This window comes from Lissotriton helveticus, chromosome 10 (genome assembly GCF_964261635.1).
Source record: "Lissotriton helveticus chromosome 10, aLisHel1.1, whole genome shotgun sequence".
Lineage (NCBI taxonomy): Eukaryota > Metazoa > Chordata > Amphibia > Caudata > Salamandridae > Lissotriton > Lissotriton helveticus.
Genome location: NC_136071.1, coordinates 448,814,963 through 448,833,136, shown reverse-complemented (window position 1 = coordinate 448,833,136; position 18,174 = coordinate 448,814,963). Strand labels below are relative to the sequence as shown.

The 18,174-nt window shown below is 41.4% G+C and overlaps 1 protein-coding gene across 1 annotated transcript in view; it reads left to right on the top strand.

Annotated features, from left to right (window-relative positions):
- LOC144784276 (uncharacterized) overlaps positions 1–18,174 on the top strand; it is a 401,825-nt gene that overhangs the window by 42,808 nt on the left and 340,843 nt on the right. The gene's annotated exons all lie outside the window — the stretch shown is intronic.

Sequence of the window (18,174 nt, the reverse complement as noted above, 5' to 3'; positions counted from 1 at the left end):
GTTCGGCGCAGCCGGCGACGGGTTCAAAGCATGCTTATTCAGCGGCCTGAGCAATAGTGGTGGGCACTATGGTGAATGGAGAGTTTAAGTCCGATGTCATGCATACACAGACATTAGGGGACTGTACCGCCCAGTCGGCAGAGCTACGTGCTCTGGTGCTTGCACTGGAGTACGCTGATCCTTGGGTGACTACTCTTATTGTAAGTGACTCTTACTAGTGTGTTCAGTTTTACAATGAAAATCTATTCTTTTGGACTCAGAATGAATATCGAGATTCCAAAGTCGCAGAACCTGTAATACGTCTGCCTCTCGTGTTTGTAATTCATACTCTTGGTCACCAACGTGTAGGAGTGCACGCTGTTGGCAACTGTCTTGCTGATGAAGCGGCAAAGACAGCAGTAGCGACATATTTAGTGGCAGCAGTTGCGTGTTCCAAAAGTAAGATTGATGATGACATCTTGGCAGCCATTGCTGCAACAGAGAAGGGAGGTAATTACCCTAGAGGTTTCCCTTCTAAATCCTCTTATCATTTAAGTCCTGATAAAGTTCCCTATGTGAGAATTAACGACGTTGGTGACAGATTGATTCCCAATGCGGACCGCAGACTTTCCTTGATAACAGCTGCTCACGAGGACATGGCCTTGCTCATGTCGGCGTTTCAGCGACTGTATCTCTCTTACAGCACTGTTATGAATGGCGCGGATTGTACAAACAAATGCGTGGTTATGTCCTTCATTGTGACATTTGCCAGCAGATCAGGCCTTCAACTGCTGCGCGCCCCGCCCCCAGACACAGTTGTACTTATCCAATAAACCACTTGGGTGTGTTTATTTAGATCACTACGTCCTTTCTTCTCAGATACTGCATATAAGTACATCTTAGTTGCAGTGGATTCATGCACACGCTTTATTTGACTCTGGCCACAACAAAGTGCTGATGCCCGAACTGTCATCAGGGATTTGCGTGTGTTTGTGGGAATTTTTGCATGTGGCACCCTTCACTCGGACCAGGGTCCAGTGTTCGCCTCCAAGGCGTACAAGGATGCCATGGGTTCATTGGGGGTCCAGGTCAAATTTTCATCTCCATACAGGCCTGAGGGCAATAGTGTTGTGGAGCGAATGAACCGTAACTTAAAGTAATCCTTGACAGCTAGGGTTTTAGGTACTGGCAGGAACTGGCTAGCCCATCTATATAGTGTTCAATGTGCAGTTAATAATCTCCCTAGAAGGTCTCTGGGTGGGCGGACCCCATACGAAATGCTCTTTGGCATCAAAATGTTTGTTCCGGATCTTGAGGGTCTAGATATGGCGGCGTCTGCCGCACCCTTTGACGTAGATGATCATTCTGCTGAAATTACAGAACCTACAAAAGACTCGTGAAGGAGTTCGGCCCCTCATATCGTGCACCAGTTCCTGTGCTTGGAGTGCAGGGTACAAGAACAGTCATTTTACCTCCACTTCCTGGTCGCAAGGAAAACAGGCACATCTCCACTGACAATGTCAAATTACAGCGAGTGGCTGATTCTTCTTAGTATGACTCCAGCGGTCTCTTATTCAGCAATGCTGAGAAATTCTGTTTTGGCTCCGGCGAGTGCCAACAGGTCTGACGCTACCATTGAGATGCCTGCAATTACTAATCCTTTATTGAATACACCGGCTGGTGAGCCCCTTGATGATACTGAGTATTCTAACATATGCTGTTAATCAGTCACGTTTTTCCTTTGACACTGACTCTACAACATCTAAGTCCCCATCAAAAGTTTCTATTTTTGATGTTTGGGTTAAAAGACATTTTTTGATACCCCCTTTGACTTACATTTGGCTGGTGCTTTTTTCAAATTTTTTTATTCATGTCAGTTGGATTTGTAGTTGTATTTTTCCATCTTGTTAATGGACATTATGTTAAAGAGAGATCTACAATTCGGTTAATTGATGGAACTTTGGCACCCCACTCCTCGTCCCACATCATGAAGAGGGACCAGCCTTTAGTTAACATCACATCTTGGCCTGTATTAGATGGGATTGTGTGGGATGCCTTAAAATTTCAGATACACAACCATACAGAGGTTATAAATGTCCCCAATGTCCTTCGTGTTTCAATTGGGAATGTTGTAAAACAAAACATACGATCTGATGATTGGGATACACAAGCCGTAGAGGCTCTTTTTTCTGATTTGAAATATTATGCTGCTTTTGATGCTGAAGATTTATACTTAGATTCGGCTAATTATGCAGACTTATTCTGCTACCAACATTATGGCAATCATTTTCTGCATAAAGTAAACACATTTAGAAATGTGGTTAATTATACACAATGGGAACATTGTCCAGCACCACTTGAAGGCGGGAAACATCCTTTACAACGCAACTTTTACCACGCAGTGCCTTTACGACGCAACTTTTACAACGCAAACCATTACAACGCATTGCGCTGGGGGGCGCTCTAGGATAGGGAATAAGTTTAATTTACTATCCAACACCTTCCCTAGTGTCCACGGGGACTGGAGTTGGAATAGTAAATTAACCTATTCACTATCCAGCACCCCAAAGCGCTATGCGTTGTAAAGGTTTGCATTGTAAAAACCGCGTTGTAAAGGCATGCGATGTAAAAGCATGTGTTGTAATGTCATACATCCCTTGAAGGCAGCTTGAAAACTCTTTTGAAAAAGTTTACTTATTTTACTGATTTTAATCTATCTAATCCTGACGCTTTTTATTTTAAGATGACTGCTAAGTCCTCTTTCAAAGTTAGACTCACCCATACCAAATTGTTGTATTCGAAGTCCTTTGTCGATCAATTAGCTATAGGGGGCTATGAGCTATGGAAAGATACTATTGATCTTAAATCTGTTTGGGGTTCTAAAAGTTGGCAAGTACAGGGCACTGAAGCTTTGCATCGTGCATGTCTCATCCTGAACCATATGTTGTTTCTGTATTCAACCATTTCACAAACTACTTGCTTTGGATTGGCTACATCTAAAAAATGTAATGCTCCTTCTATTCCTGATTTGGGGGACTACCCTGCATGGAAAAATCACACCGATAGGTCCATTAATGAGTTACAGTCCCTGTTACTAAATTCTTCCTTCAATATTTCTAGTTTGGATCCTGAAGGTTGGTTATTATGGCATAAGATGTCAGATTCATGCCAACATCGTTTTCTGAGGCACAGGATCAGACTGATTTGCATATGGCCATGTCTGAACTGGGGTGGCAGAGTGGGCTAAAGAACGGTGATGGATTAAACCCAGATCTGTTGACTGGGTGTGAGTGTTTGATTGGTTCAGATGCTCCGCCCATCACCACCCCCTTTTGTACCTCTTTGTTTGCCATAAATTGGCAGGGTATGCTCAGACATGAGTCCCTTGCTCACTTTGCCACTGGATTCAAGCAAGCCTGGCTGAAGACGGCTGAAATGCCAGAAACCGGTCCTAGGAAGCTTGTTTCCGGTCCAGGGATGGCATGGCTTGGCAGTTCGGGCTGGACTGTTCCCATGAGGCACAGGCTCAGACTGATTTGCATATGGCCATGTCTAAACTGGGGTGGCAGAGTGGGCTAAAGAACTGTGATGGATTAAACCCAGATCTGTTGACTGGGTGTGAGTGTTTGATTGGTTCAGATACTCCGTCCATCACCACCCCCTTTTGTACCGCAACATCGTTTTCTGGGTCTGGCCCCTGGCTATACACATGTTAGAGTGGATCCCCGTTTTGAAACAGCCCATTCTGTTCCTATCTATTCAGTAGGTAAGTTATGTCAGAACTGGCGCAAACATTCCACTTTAGCGTCAGTTTAACTCATTTGTCCAAATTTTCTGATGATGTTGATTTGAATGACTTTGTTAAAGGCCCTGTTGGAGGCAGGTCAAAAAGAAGGGTATATGCTGTTTACAACAAAGTCTGGAAACCGTCTCAGGTTGAAGCTGCATCTAGATTAAGGGCTATTGATCAAGCCAATTTAGAAAAAGTGCTTGCAGTCGTTGATAATAGCATTAATACTCTTTCTTCCCGAATTTATACCTTAGATAATATTGTTTCATCTGTTGTTGATATTGTTCAGAATGAAGTGTCTGTTTTGTACCATGGCAAATATCATTTACATTCCATTATGCAGTTTGCTTGGACTTTTCAAACTTTAAAAGCTGGTAAAGCTCCATGGGACTACATGAACACATCCTCTCTATTTTTACCGTTTAATTTGACTGAAAAACAGCAATTTATGTCTTTGAAGGATGCTGCATATTCCCTTTTGCATATTGAAAAGTTGAAACCTTTACCTTTTTCTGTTGCCGAAAGTAATTCAGCTGTATGGCTCATTCATGGATTAATAACGCTGCCTTTCCCCCTGTTTAAATTCAGTTCATGCATGAAACCTTATGCCATAGGCAGATATGAACCATTGGGTAGCACCAATCTCCATGAAGTTTGGTCTCTACCATTTACCTATAGATGCCTGAGGGAGGGTAAAGAGGTTTATTTAAAGGGAGAAGAGTGCACTTCTACACCTGATCACTCACTGGTGTGCAAGAACATCCAATTGCCCGGCTCGTGTAACACACTGGCACTGAATTTAGCATGCATTTTAAAGGGTAATCCAGTCCCAGCTATAACACCAACATTCATGCTGCTAGCTAATGGTAGCTATTTACTTTTAAATAAATGAAGATTGCTGTGGTATGCTGGCAGGGATTCCGTACATTGTGACTTTCTCCAAAAGTGTAGCCTGCTGTAAGAATATGCTTTTCCCGCCTCCGCATGGGAAGCTCGATGTATCATATGGCCTTCCATTCCGACCTTGAAAGCAGAGTTCACCAATATGAGTGAAATAAGGGCTCTATTGCCACAGAAAGAAGTTGCCCTTACTTCATCCCGTGAAACATTTGTCCTTCATGTGACAAACAACCGCACTGAACTGCATACGCTTTTTAATACTGATCTCGCACTGCATTTCGGTGCGCCTCGTCGACCACAGGCTTGGCCTATTTTTTTTAAGTAGTAAGCTCTGGCCTTGTGACTTAATTCCAAACTATATTTGGTGTGATACAGGCATTTTTTCATTAAATTTTTTTCCAGCCTCTTCGGCGGTTTACGGTTAAGTCTTGCCTTGGCTGCCGGTGTACTGCTGTTAATTTGTTTGCTCAAAAATGGCTGCACAGTCTATGTCACAAGACAACCTGTCCAGGTGCTCCAGCTTCATAACCAGATGCTTAAATACTATGGAACGCTACCTCTGGCCACCTTGAGTGTAGCCTATGGATTGTCCTTCTGGTTTTCCTACTTTACACGCATGCAACCTGTTTTCCATTGCCTGGATTGCAGTTTTGAATGGGCTCTGGATTTGTGTCTCTGCAATACGGTGTCTCCTAAGCCGGATTATTATCTACTGATGAGTCCCTTAGTTGCTCATGAGTTAGACTGTTCTGGTATCGGAATAATGGCCTGTGCAGCGGCACATGGAGTCCTAGGCAATTGGAACATATGGGCTGCATCCCATGACTTTCTGGCATGCAGTTATCTCGAAGAACACCCGAGTTCTCCTCTGCTAGAGGCTCCGGCAGTCGAAGAACATGTATGTTCCTTCACGTTATTGAATTGGATGGCTGAAATGTTTCCTGATGAGAACAATGACTTCCTCTTGGAGGCAGTTGCAACGTATTGTGCCTATACGCTGTTGGATTGATTTGGCATATGTCCTGCTTCAACGCGTCCTGCACTTGGAAAATTTTTGTTTACTATTTTTTTTCTCTCCATTTCCATGTTGGGCTGTATACTGACCCATTTTGTTTTTTTGAATTTTTACTTATTAATTCAGAATTTTACTTCCAATTATCCAGTTTGGCACATTTTGAACTTGGTTCTGTCTCAATCGAACTTGAACTCTGCGTTCCTAAATTGCCCCCCTTCTTGTATGTGTTCCGATCAGGGTAGGGTGTAGTGAAAGCAGTGCCCTGCGTACACACATTGCTATTTTAGCATACGCTTATTAGGCGTTTAAATGCCATTTGTCCATTTTTCAGCTTTTGCACACAACACTGCATGTAACTGTTGTTGTAAGTTAGACTGCTTGAATTTCTTCACATGAGAATTGCTTGTTTTCAACATCCCTAGACTTACATTGTGACCTCAGTCTGGACAGTGTGTGCAGAAGCCTCCAGGGTTATCATCACAATGTAAGCTGTTATTCGGGCTGATCGGCCCACCCTCTAGACACAACATGCGCACAGCTGCAGCTAATTGAAATTCTAGCGCCTTTAATATTGCACTGCATGCATGATTAGGGCACTTGGAGAAAATCCTTTCCCAGAAAGAGAGCTTTGCTGATCCTGATGTGATCCACTTCTGCTGATCTTGGAGGTATGGGGTTCCCCATTCAAGCCTAAGAGAACTTCTATTATTATTATTATAAAAACTTGGGCCAGATGCAGGTAAATCTGAAATACAGATTTCTTAATAGCGAATTTTACTGATTCGCTATTAAGAAATTGGTATTTCCTATGTAGGTAAAGATTCGGTAAAAAATACCGAATCCTTAATATTCCTTATTACCGAATCGGTAATTGGGATTCGGCAATAAGGAATACCTACCCATTCATTTCTATGGACTTAGAGGCCCATAGGAATTAATGTGAAGACATTCACTATTAGCGATTCGGTATCACCGAATTGCTAATAGTGGGAGTACTTTCAAGGGTGCCAGGGTGTCAAAAGGACACCCTGTTGCACCCCTGAAATGAGCATGTGTGCACATGTGGCACACATACATGCCCTAGGGGCATGAATGTGTGCCTCATGGCAATTAACAAAAAAGTGATTTTTTTTTAAGGAAATCGGTAATTACCACCAACTTGAAGTTGGTGGTAATTACCTATTTCTTAAGGCTCAAAAGCACTCTTTAATGTGCTTCCTACATTGCATTTAAGGAATCGGTATTACCGATTCCTTAAAATGCAAGAGCAATAAGGAATCGGTATTTACCCATTCCTTATTTACCGATTCCTTACCTACATTAGGAATGGCTAAATACTGGTCGGTAATGCTGAAATGTACCGAATTTCGGCGTTACTGACCGGTATTTAGCCACCTACATCTGGCCCCTAGTTCCTAACAGGGGAGGGTGGTACACAAGGCACTATAGGACCTGTTTCCACTATCATTATAATATGATTTCTCCCTTTGTGTTTTATGGAATTGTATCACTGCTGATCATATTATTTTTAATCATATGCCTGCTTATGTTAGCAAAAATACTGCATCTTAGAGCACGTCAATAAAGTAAACATTTTAAACTTTTCTGTGTCTCTAATTACCCACGTTGTGGACTAGTATGAGAATACCAAATGAAAGAGTGTTCTTGATTCCCACCAATCCGAGAGTCACCTAACTCGCATGTTCTGGGTTTTCTAATCATTGGTAGCTTCGCTATAGGACGGAGAGCTAATGAGACACTGATGCTAGTCGGTTAGGGGTTCTAGGTACTGAGGTGAGTTTTTTGGTACACCACAATTCACTGAGGTCCTGGGCCTCTGTGCAAAGTTCCGTGTATGAGCAGAATCCCCGTAACACCTGCCTAACATTTCACAAACTGAACCCACCTCCCTCCCTACATGCCCTACCAGTGCAATATTATCAATTTGGTGTTACAGCCACCTGGGTACACTATACATGGCCATAACTGAAGCTTACTCTTACCATTACAGGAACATCCCTTCTGTCTCCTTATGGGGAAGAGTGTATTCAGCTTTGTTTACAAGGCCCACTACTCTCAGGCTTCTTCGGTTATATGAGTACTTTATAGTCTTGATTAAGATAGACGAGTACCGGCCCCCATAGTCGTTTATACTCTATCCAATATGGTATATGCTAGCTTTTGTGTCACAACATCGAAACCTTCTGCAGCCCTACATCCAACTTTGGGGTTTGGTCCCTGTTCCACTAGGATCACCCATTTGCTGTTAATAAAACTTGTGAAATGGACTTTCCCCTAACCGAATTTAGTAGTCTACCTGACCAGGTAGACCCAAGCTTATCGTCTCAGAGTAATGTTTAACCACTTTACGCGCTGCCTGTGCGATGCTGTCTAGGAAATACACCAAGAGTTTGTCTACTTTTAAACGAGCTCCATATAGCATCGAGTATGGTAACACATCCTCTCCAGCACTTAGTTGACATTGCAGATTTCATTATATGCAGTCTAGCAGGTGTGTAATGGCATCTATGTATGATTTTATATAGAACCTCCTTTGCCCTGTGTATTCCTTGCAGAATTGTTGGAGTGAAGAAATAGCTTGTCTCATTGATTAATACCTAGAGTGAATTTAAAGTCCCTTTCCCATTGAAACTGGCCTGGCAATTTGATAGCAGTGCACTATGTATTAAGAACTCTATAGAATTTAGAACTAGATGTTCCGTAGAGCAGAGCATACAGAGGAATGCTTTTGAAGCATGTGAGCTTCTTCGTTACCTCGATCGAATTGTCGACCGAAGAACCCAATGTCTCATATGCAGGTTTTGCAAACATTTTGTTTCATGATCTCAAACTCTCACATAATCCCAACAAATGACTTATAACCCCCATTACTGAAGAGATCTTGCAAACTGAAACAACACTGTTCGATCCAGATATGAAAACTGCATCTATCCAACCTGGCTTAAGCTCAACACTGTTTGTAGTGATGTCAAGGGGGTGAGCCCCTATCTAAACAATCCCACACTTCCAGGGTAGGCCTGGTGACTGTGTAAAATATAACTTTCGAACATCTTGATTCTTCAATACCCAGTGGACTTCCCGGAAGAGGATGAAAGGCTTGATTTTGATCAGAAAGAACCTGAGTTTAGCTATCGCCCAGCAGCCAATCAATCATATAGCAAAGCTTGATAGTAATGGTGGAAATTAGGAACCCCTTGTCCTCCTGAATTTAGGGTGCTTGGTGCACAGTCTCTAGCCTAACCTAGATTTCTTTCCTTTCCCATTGAGAGAGTTTCAGATTTCTGCTAAGCGACTACCGTCTTTATGTGTCAGAGTTAAAGTGAGTGCTTGGAACTTTTTAGGACAAATCCTCATTTTAGAATTCTCACCACCCAAGAAGGCGAGTGGCTGCGCCTCAACATATTCCCTGCTTTCACTTCCCTAAAAAGGAGTGTAAAAAATGTCAGCCATGTATAAACATAAGTTAGAAGTAAGTTAGGCGAGAGTTTAATTTCCAGACAGTATATCCCTCTAATTGACCAATTAGATGGGTAAGACGTTTAACCAGACAAGTCACTCAAGCCAGAACCAGAATATTGGATTTTTAAAAAGTTTTTTGAAAACATACATTGTATTTTGAATTTTTTGACAAAACATAATCATGTTGACACCGCGAGCGCAGTGACATTTGGCCTACGCAATGTTAATAGCTATCGATTTGTTCAAGTTAATGCGGGACCCGCAGTCCTTTGGGAATGCCTCAACTTGAACTAATTCTTTCAAATATTTTTGTGAGTCTTTCAGTGCTTACAAGATGTTGTCTGATAAGGCTGTGATTTTATTTTTGCGTCCAAATGAAGATTTATGCCTTTTATACAGAGATTGTTCCTAATCATTTGTAAGAGGGGCTTTTAAAGTAAGTGCAAAAAGTAAGGGTGAGAAGTGACAGCCTTGACATATATCCCTTCAGATGTCAATGCACTTCAGTTGTTGGGCATTTATTTTAATTATTGTACAGGGAGACGTAATTAGATATTGCCCAACCCAAAAAGTGTGGGCCAAAGTCTAACTTCTTCAGAGTGTCTGTCTGCATATCCAAATTCACTTTCTCTGTGTACAAGAAGAGGAGAATTGACTCTCTCCATCTCAGGCCAGTCATATCTATAGGATGGATGTGTTATCACTTGTGTTACTCCCTTGGATGAAGAATGTCCGGTCTGCTTGTGCCAATTAGGGGAACACCTCATCCACCCAATTGGCTAAGCCTTTAGTAAAGATTTTGCATCAAGATTTAGCAATATTGGGTGGATTGAAGTTCAGGGCATGGGGTGCTTGCCAGGTTTAAGGATCAGAAAAATCATTGCTTTAGTCATAGATTGTATAATTCCCAAGGTGAGGAGCAACTCAAACTGTTCAAAATTTGGGACAAAGTTAGTGCTAATACATGCCTTGACAGGATGCATAGATTGACTTTGCATAATGTCCTCATACTCAACCTGCAAACACCAGAGTTTCTCCTCCTACTAAATGTATTCAAATGTGAAGACTTCTCCTAGCTCTCTTACTTGGTTGAACCCTGGATTCTACCTCTTCCTTGTACCATGCATCTGCACGTTAACAACATTGTAGTTCTTAGTTTCGATCACCCACTTGCATGAGACATTTGAAAATAGCAGTTCAGATTGTCCTCGCCATAATGGACTTTGAAAATACTACCCCAGCAGGTGCTCCACATTCCTAACATGTTGCTTGAAGCAGAACTCCATTTGATAGCCATATTGGTCACGTCCACAAGTGAATTAAACCACACAATCCCCCACTATGTGACCTACACTGGCTTCATATAAAAACAGAGATCAATTTCTAACTATACTGCCTTGTTTACCAAACCATTCTCCTGAGTCCTCCCCATGCTTATTAGATCGTCCTCCCCATGCTTATGAGATCTGTTGCCCATATCTGTTAGCAACACATGTCATGGAGGGCAATACTTCATTCAACAAGATGTATAAAGATACAGAACTTTGTTTGCCTGGAGTCACTTCTTCACTAAAGGTGGGACTACTGCCTCTGCCTTTCGACATTCAAACACAACCTACCCTTTCACTTTTAGGAAGAATTTAAAATATACATTTCCAGATCTTTTTAAGCTGCTACTCCTTCATGTTCTAAAACCTATTACATATCTATCAAAATGCCTTTCTAAACTGTGACATTCTTTATAGACTTCAGGCAAGATTCATACTTCATTTGTACATCATATTGTTCAAAATGTTCTTCAGCAGTGATATGTAAACAATTCAATTGACTGTTCGTAAAGCTCCTTAATAACCTACCTAAAACTAATTAAAATACTTTGGGCCATATTTACAAGCCCATTGCACCGCTGGTGTGTCACTTTTTGTTACGCACCTTTTGCGCAATTTGGTGCTCTTTATTTACAAAGATACGTAAAGCCACCCTGTGTGGCTTTTTGTGTTCTTGTAAATGTGTCCCCTTTTAACGCAGCTCTTTGTGTGTAAGGCACTCCACTGAATGCAACAGTAGATTAAGTGTTGGATAGCGGAGGGGTAAAAAAATGTATTTCCACTCCTGTGAGTGCAACAGTAGGGAAAGTGCTGGATAGCAGAGGGGTCAAAATTACTATTCCAACTCCAGTGTGTGCAACAGTAGGGAAAGTGTTGGATAGTGGAGGGGTAAAAATTACTATTCCCACTCCAGAGAGTGCAACAGTAGGGAAAGTGTTGGATAGCTGAAAGGAAAGAAAAAATTATTATTCGAACTCCAGTGAAGGCAACAGTAGGGAAAGTGTTGGATAGAGGAGGGGTAAAAATTACTATTCTAACTCCAGTGAGTGCAACAGTAGGGAAAGTGCTGAATAGCGGAGGGGTAAAAATTACTTTTCCCACTCCAATAAATGCAACAGTAGAGAAAGTGTTGGATACTGTAGAAAAAAAAATACTATTCACACTCAAACACTTGGAAAAAAATATTTAACAAAAGAAATATATATTAACCAATAAATAATTAAGATGTATTTAATACCCACCCTTTACCCCTTTAAAAGTAAAAACAACACAAACAAATAACCAATTACCCAAAATAAATGTCTAATACATTTCTAATATTGTCTAATATTTCTAATATTGAACATTAATTAACAACTATATATTAAGTAATTAAACACAAATTACTTCCTACACTTTACTCCTATAAACACCACAATACACCCCTAAAATTAATTACACAATTACCATAATTAATTACAATTAATTAAAATTAACAACCAATTATTAATTCATTGGTTAAAAATAAATTACTTCCCGCCCTTTACACCTATAAAAACCACAACACACACCTAAAATTAATTACACAATTACCAAAATTAATTAAAATTGATTAACAACCAATTATTAATTCATAAATTAAAAATAAATTACGTCCCACCCTTTACACCTATAAACACCACAACACACACCTAAAATTAATTACACCATTACCATACTTAATTACAATTAATTAAAATTAACAACCAATTATTAATTCATTGGTTAAAAATAAATTACTTCCCACCCTTTACACCTATAAAAAACACAATTTAATTACCAATTCATTACAAATAATCATCAACCAATAATTAATTAATAAAAATACTTTACACATTTAACACTATAACATCTCAATTAAACAAATATTAATAAACAAAGAATAATCAATACATTTAATATAATTAAATTAATTCCCACCCTATTCTCCTATAAACTCACAACACGCTACGTAACAAAAAAAACAACATTCAAATAATTAAAAAATTCTTTTTTTTCATTTAATTACATTACTTCCCATCTATTTCTCCTGTAAACCCACAACCTGCTACGGAGCTAAAAGCATAAAATTCAAATAAAAAATAATAATAATAACTACAAAAAATGTAACACGTATATTAGAAATGCAAACAATTCTTATACAAAAAACATACATCGCATACATATAAAATGTATACTAAAATTCATAGCAATATTAAAAAACTATATTTTTAACAACTAGATTTTTGCAAACGATATTAAACACTTCAATATTTTTAAAATCGATAATATTTACCTTTAGGCGATATTTTTGACCACAATATTCTTGCTGTCGATATTTCTGACTCACGATATTAATGACTGAATGTTTGTGCAACCGATATTTTATACTCTACATTCTGTCCCTGCTATTGTAATGGACCATGCATTAAGCTTCAGGCATAATATCTCAAGAAGCTTCCGGTATTAAAAAACGCCTCTGCCAAATTACTTCTTGACCTTCCCAAACACCACTTTGTTTCCCAAGCAATTAAAGATCTACATTGGTTAACAATTAAGAGCATATTAAATTTAAGCCACTCTGCCTCACCTTCAAAGCTCTGCATGCCACAGGACCAGACTTTCTGATAAAATCAATTTCTTGGTATGTTTCCAACAGGAACTTGAGATCAAGCTGGTCCTACAAAGCTAAGTCAGATTTCAGAAATCCAGAAGGGGTGGACTAGCTTCCTAGTTGGAGCAAACAAGGAATGGAATCTTCTGCCAACACACAGCTTCTAAAAACCTGGCTTTTCACTCTTTCGCCCTCCGTCTGGTCCCCCCTGCTCTATGCTGAGCTAGCGCCTGGCTGCCAAGACACCCTAGGGTATACATAGCGCTTTACAAGTATTTTAACATAACATAGCAAATGCAGTTTTACAAAATACAGTTAAGAAAGACGGCGCTTCTGTGTTCCCAGTGCCTGACATGAGTAGGTTGTACAGTGTAGATTTACCAATGTATTCTTTTTCTGTTACTTGTAGTTTTCTTTCCTCCATTGCACTGCAGGACTACAAGTAGCAGAATACAAAGTTTAACTTGGACTGAATGAGCTTCCCAAGCCTGACCTTGATGCCTTGATTGCTATGGAAACAACATAAGGAAGTGCCATCTGCAGTTGTCCTCCGCTTTTGTCTGACTTTTACCCATGTTAAGAGCTCTAGACTTCTGCATTGCTCCTGCGAGGTCTCAGGATATGTCAGCTTCTCCGCAGGTAAAAGTAACTGGTGCTCTAGATAGCAAATGAGGGTACCATGATTAGTCGGTCATGCGGCCCCGTTGTCTTGTGTGGAGTGGAGATGCCAGTTGCATGTTGGAAGGACCACGCGCATGAAAGTGCAGGCACTACTCATTCTGCATTACTCTTGCTGGCGCCACATTTCTCCAGAAAGTGGCTGTTTTTTCCCACGGAACTTTTACTTAAAATGTCGTTCTTGTGAAATTTATCTAATTAGCCCCTTTGAAGAAGGCCTCCTCCTCTTCCGGAAAGGAAGGCTGCTGCATACAGTCAAAATCAGTAACTGTTCCAACATTCAGTTTCAAAACACATTAGCCTCTTAGCAGGCCTTCTGTGCATGTATAAAAAACAGCTTTGCGATGTGCATGTGTTACCCTAGGCAAATTCATAGGTTTGGGACAGAGAAGGACAGTGCCAGGGGTCGCAAGAGACAAGCTAGGGGTCACGGCTGCGACCCCTGGCGACCTCTAAATGACGTCCTGATAGTTTGCCTACACTTCAAGTTATTTTATATGCAAAAAGGCAATAACCTTTACCATTTGGACTTGTAAGGCACACCTGAAAGTAAATGTGGTGGCCCTCTTGAAAAAAAATTGTTTTTTTTGCACTGTAGCAGTCCAAACAAATTGCTGAAGTTTCACTTATTTAGATTAATGTAAAGTTGTGAATCTTAAAAGATGATTCCACTACTAGTCTAGATAGATATTGAAAAAAATGTCTTGTTTCAGTTTACCTAAGAATTCACTAATTGGGACGCTTTGTGCTTCCCCTTTCTACATGTAAATAAATCTTTAAGTCTACCTTTGCTTTATCGATATTCATCTGATGGAACTGGAGTAGATGTTACCGACATTCTTGATTGACAATCTAATGGTGTGGAGGTTATTAACATGTTCAAAACAAGATCTTCTGTATCCTCTCTCGTCTCATCGGGGAGAGGATGATTTCCTCAGATATATAGTGTTTCTTTGTGATTTGATGCTCAATGTAAAGTCATTTCTGATTTGTATTGAAAGTATTGGACTGTTTTAACCAACCAAAACAATAAAAATATATTTAAAAAAAATAAAATAATAATTAAAGTCTACATTTGCTTTTCACAGCTGAAGGTAAACGTTTGTCAGCGCAACCCATTAATTTGATTGGATCCAAGCCATATGGCACCTACGTCTCCCAAATATAATTTTGGTAAACAAATCTGTTGCTGAAGCTTTATCGTGACTAAGGGGCCAATTTATAATTTGGCGAATGGAGGTTTGGCAGTCAGGGCAACGAAGTAATTTAGTCTGTCGCCTTGACTGCAACTCCGCCCGCCAATTTATGAAATGACTACCAAGCCGGTGGTTATTTCTTAAAATATTGTCACGAACCGCCATCATAGCTGTTCCTGTCAATGCTTTTTGCAGTTTGATGCACGATTCCGTCAAGCAAACTTTTTCTTTTTTATTTTCATTAACAAAACCCTGAAACAGAATATTTTTTGAAAATAAAAAAGACAATGTTTCCCTCGCCATGGGGGGGAGCATTTTGTAGTTTTCACTATCCATTACCGCCAGGGTGTTCCTGGCGGTGATGGGCAGTGAAAACTAACCTTTAATTCAGCTCATCTAAATTAGATGGCAATAATTAGAGGCCAACCTCTGACGGCCCTTACTCAGGCTTTCAGGCTGTCAGAGGAGTTTATTTTATGGCAGAGACGGAGTAGTCTCCGCCATGATTAAACAAAAGATCTGCCCGCATTTAAATCGGGTGGGCAGATCATTGTCTTGGTGGTAGGGATACTCCAAAGCCAAGTATCCATACCGTCAGATATATAGCAAGCCCTAAACTACCACTGGGTATTGTGTGGGTGAGTCCTAAAGGAGGGATACGAAAGTTGAATCCTGAATCAGGGCAAAGTAGCTGTGGACTAATAGATATATTGAGTAGTGAACACCAATTTCAAACCCTCTTCTGCAGTCCCTTACTTCAGTGTTTTAGGGTGGAATGTAGGAGACCTTGACCTGCACCATTTATCTAGTGCTTGCTTTCTCACCTCCTTTCAAAGATGGACTGACCATCTTTGACGTGGTAACACTTCTGTCTCACTTGTGCCTCCATAGGAGCTTTGTCTGACTTTCCTTTACTGATCCAAACTTGCCCTGGGATGCTGTTTTGGAGGCAGTAAATAAAGGGTTATTTACATGGTGTGAGATTCTTGGGCAAGTTTCAGAACGGTGCCTAAGCTGTGGTTCAGGGTCCTGCTTCCGCTGTTCCCCTCCAGGTGTTCGTTTACCTTTCTCTCTTCTGCTTGCCTTCTGGGTCCAGTGGAGAGCTGTTCTTGTGATGGGGTCTTGTTCTTTAGTGTGCCTACCGGGGGCAAGTCGCCCTCCCACCACATAAAAGACATGAAGCAGGTTGTTGTCGTTCACCGCGTAGTCTTTTTATTAAATCTTAAAGCAGTGTCATGTCTTTAATGCTTTATTCATCTTGATTAAGGTAGATCTTTAAATACTTCGCTTATCAACACCACAGGATTAAATATAAATCTCAAAGTTATAAATTGTCATTATATTTGCAACCCGCTGTCCACGGGGCCTTTTTCTTGACCTTCGGGCTGTGCCAGCAGGCCACAACCAAGATAGCCTGCTCTCCTTAAGTTGACCGCTCTCCGGTCAACAGAGCCGCAGGTAAATCAATCTGCCACCACTTGTGACAACCATACCGGGGTATACCCCCTCCAATGTTTATAAATCTACACACCGGCCTCTTGGGGTAGGGCAGGAAAAGCCAGGACCACCAGCAGGTCAGGCCCCGCTCTTGCCAGCCCAGAGCCCCTCAATGAATGCTTGCCCTTTCCATGGGCAGCCAATCCATACCAAAAGGAAGTCCACACCCTTTTCTTGGCTGGGACCCCGCCATTCTCTTCCTTGTTGCAGGGATGGGTGGGTGGGTAATTCCTCGCTGGTCTGCTGCCGCCGGAGCTGTGGGAAGAGGACAAAGAGGGTTAGTTCCGCCTCCCCCAAGGCTTTTGTACCCTCGGGGGAGGGAAGGTCGACCCTGCCTCCCTGCTGACGTGGCTCTCCCCTATCATATTTCTTCGAGGCCATCTCTGCCGGCTCCCGCCCCCGGGTCCCACTAAGGGCGCCACGCCCCTAGGAGCGGGTGGCGCTATTCATAGTGTGCCTACCGGGTGCAAGTCGCCCTCCCACCACATAAAAGACATGAAGCAGGTTGTTGTCGTTCACCGCGTAGTCTTTTTATTAAATCTTAAAGCAGTGTCATGTCTTTAATGCTTTATTCATCTTGATTAAGGTAGATCTTTAAATACTTCGCTTATCAACACCACAGGATTAAATATAAATCTCAAAGTTATAAATTGTCATTATATTTGCAACCCGCTGTCCACGGGGCCTTTTTCTTGACCTTCGGGCTGTGCCAGCAGGCCACAACCAAGATAGCCTGCTCTCCTTAAGTTGACCGCTCTCCGGTCAACAGAGCCGCAGGTAAATCAATCTGCCACCACTTGTGACAACCATACCGGGGTATACCCCCTCCAATGTTTATAAATCTACACACCGGCCTCTTGGGGTACGGCAGGAAAAGCCAGGACCACCAGCTGGTCAGTCCCCGCTCTTGCCAGCCCAGAGCCCCTCAATGAATGCTTGCCCTTTCCATGGGCAGCCAATCCATACCAAAAAGGAAGTCCACACCCTTTTCTTGGCTGGGACCCCGCCACAGGGCGAGTAGCTTACTGGCGGGCTCGCCCTACCCCCGACCTACCAGCCTTCTCAGTTGGCACCACACACCTGTTCATGTATGCCTGGGAACCCTGGTGCCTGCGGATCAACCCCCGCTCTTACCAAAAATGTGACAATTCTCAGCTGATGGCATACTGGGCCACCCATCAGCACTTCCCATAGGCTGCTGTTGATGCTTTTCGATCCTTTCACAGTCATACTTGAGCACTGAATCTATCTCTTTAAGCAGTAGTAGCTCAATTAGTAACTCTTATCTTTCCAAGTGAGCATCATATACTCCTGATATATAATAAAAGAACTACCTATTTGTTCTACGTTCCCCTGCCTGGAAACACTTGTACTGTTCCAGCAGAATTATATTCAATTGCTACTATATTTAGGTAGAGATATGTTGGCTTTATTTTTATTTATTTTTATTTTTTATAATTGAGTGGCATATTCTTGCCTTAACAATTTCTTCAGCTAGTAATAGGTCAAACCTACTGGCTTTACCAACGCTGTTTGCTCCTTAACGCAACTAGAGATGAATCTAGGGGGGGCTTTTACCCCACAGAATTACTCAAACAAGGAACCATAATTACCTTGTGAGTCAAGTCAAACTTTCTAGCGACCCTAACTACAACATTAGGACTGTTGGAAAACATGAAGGTGATGAGAGTGGTATGCCG